We start from the raw sequence: 2,627 nt of genomic DNA on the forward strand, positions 1-2,627 counted from the left end.
ATATTTTGCGTTAAAACATGGATTTTTGTTGATTTTTGTTGATTTCTGTGGTTTTTCAGCGGTTTGGAGTCGGCGCCGTTTTTGGCCATTTCTGGCCATTTTTGGCCGTTTTTGTGTCGATATTTCAATACTTCTTCTACTGATACTTAAAGAGGGCCTCAATATCTTTCGAAAAAAATCACAATTTATGTAACTGAAACAAAAAATACGCCGAAAATATGTTAAATATTCAATATGCCATATTTGGTCAAAAACAGGCCAACGAGGACTGAATTCGATGATGCATTGCGGCCGATAGAAACAAATTTGAGATACAGATTTTTGCATACCACCCTAAAATTGTATGCTCTTTCCATTTTCGATTGGAAAATGATATGTTAATAACGTATTTTTTCAAGAAAAATTACTATTTTCTTCAACATTTCCGATTTTTCAAAACATACTGGCCGGCGCCATTTTTGGCCAAGCCAAATGATATTTTTGTACAAAATTCATGTAGTGTCACTAAGGGGACCTCAATACCTTTCAAATAAGCCAATATTCATGTAGTTGTGATCAAAAATACGCACGCAATAGCCTAAGATATGACCACCTTGCCATAGTACGAATTTTCGGCCAAAAATTCGCCGATGGCCAAAACTTTGGCATAGAAGCCGAATTCAGAAAAGTGCTTCCTAAATTTTCGATAGGGTTTGGCCCCAGCAATACGTGGTTAAAATATTGGCACGCAATTCTGTTACACCCTGTATAATTATTAATACTATATTATTAACTAGGCGGTATTAACAACTGATACGTTATTAACATCGCCTGTTAATACCAGTTAATACCGGTATTATCATACTAATATATTATTAACATGCGATGTTAATACCGATAGTATGATCATACTATATTATTATGATTTTCATCAAAATATTTTATTAACATCCATGTTAATAATTATTAACATTTCTGATGATATTTATTAACATCTCTGTTATTAATATCTTATTAACAGCCGATAATATCGCAAATTTTCCCATTTTTTGTCGCGGTTTTTCACGGTTTTCGCGGAACTGATAGGAGATATCAACTTGGTGTCTTCGGCAAAGTTGTAGTACTCAAGGTCCCGAGCTATTGATGACGTCACTCGCATTTATCACATGACGCAAATTAAGTGATAAGGAGCTCGAATTTCGATGTGGCGATAACACCAATGGATTGGGCAAAAAAATACTTTATGAGAATTGAAGAAAATGATATATTGCAGTTTTCATAATTTAAAAAAAAACACAAAATGTTAGATTCAAAAAAGAAACTGGTTCGTGGCAGAATTGTTTTTTTAATTTTGCGGACCATACTGAGAAAATGTTTGCGTTCGAACAGAAAACTACACTGAAACAGAAGTCGATTCGACATTAGCTGTCAAACCGGCAAGATGAACAAGTGCGTTTGTAAAGTGAGCGTGTTCACTCCGTGTCAGCAGGTTCTGGACGAATTTCATTTTGCAAATGATATTGTTGTTAGCGTAATGATAACCCCGCGGTTTAAAGCCAATAAGAATCGGTTTACGGGTACCTCTCATACAAAATTGTCGAAGTTTTAGTTAAAGTGACCGATTTTTCACTTTATTTTCATTATTATATTTTTACTGCCTTTATTTCAAGAAAATTCACAAAAAATAACCAAAAATACCTACGGACAACGCAGGCGAACGGTACGGAAAAGTTTGGGATTACCAATGTAATTCTTTTTATCTGAAATAATTCACTATTTTCATCAATTTTTCGTATTTTCCGGTATGGGTTTATTTTAACCCCTTCAATCGAACTTTTTCGGTGTTTTTGGGTTGGATGGTCTAGTGGGCCTCAATATCTTTTCAAAAATCTAACAATCATGAGTTTATGCCAAGAAAAATTGCGCTTACAGTAGCCATTGGCACGGAATTAGGGCGTGCTGGCCCAAAATGTACCGAAGACTGTAACCCCACCAAAATGGCCCCTGAGGAAAAAGTGCCCTTTTATACACTTTTTTACTCCTCTTGAGCCAAGAAATCTGTGGTAGAGAGATTAACACGCGTGTGTCTGTGTACTGATTTCGTTTGTATGAAACACGATGAACGACGATGTGTATGCGAAAAAGTCCGATGTGCAAACAGCACGGCTGCACCACTGCTTTCTGTGCGACGGATTTTGTTGAGAAGTAGACACGTTTTACTGTCAAAAGAGTTGTATAAATTTATAACCAGAGAAGGCGCAGGAGATTCTTAATAAACAAAGCATTTCGTGACATTGATATTTTCCTTTCTTACCCAAATAAAAGTATGAATTTTCATCACCCGAACCTGCCGAAAAAAATTGGAAAGACAAATTTTGGTAGCACGTTTCTTCTTAGGCAAAAAGATCTATAATTATTTACTCAATTTTATACTGTTTTCTTTTAATGATTGAACATTTTGTAATTTGTCAAATGAAATTCTAGTGAATTTAAGATTTGTCAAGTAGGCATTTCGTTTAGGATTATATTAAATAGTGAAACATGTTCGTACTCTACGTGTTTGGTTTCATTTCTTTTCTTTTTTTGTTTCTCTAGCAAGTTGTTATGAACATTCCTTTTACTGACGCAACAAAAGTGCATTGAATTAG

This window comes from Sitodiplosis mosellana, unplaced genomic scaffold, assembly GCF_009176505.1.
Source record: "Sitodiplosis mosellana isolate CC-2019 unplaced genomic scaffold, AAFC_SMos_1.0 Smas_scaffold_6150, whole genome shotgun sequence".
In the NCBI taxonomy this organism is placed as follows: domain Eukaryota; kingdom Metazoa; phylum Arthropoda; class Insecta; order Diptera; family Cecidomyiidae; genus Sitodiplosis; species Sitodiplosis mosellana.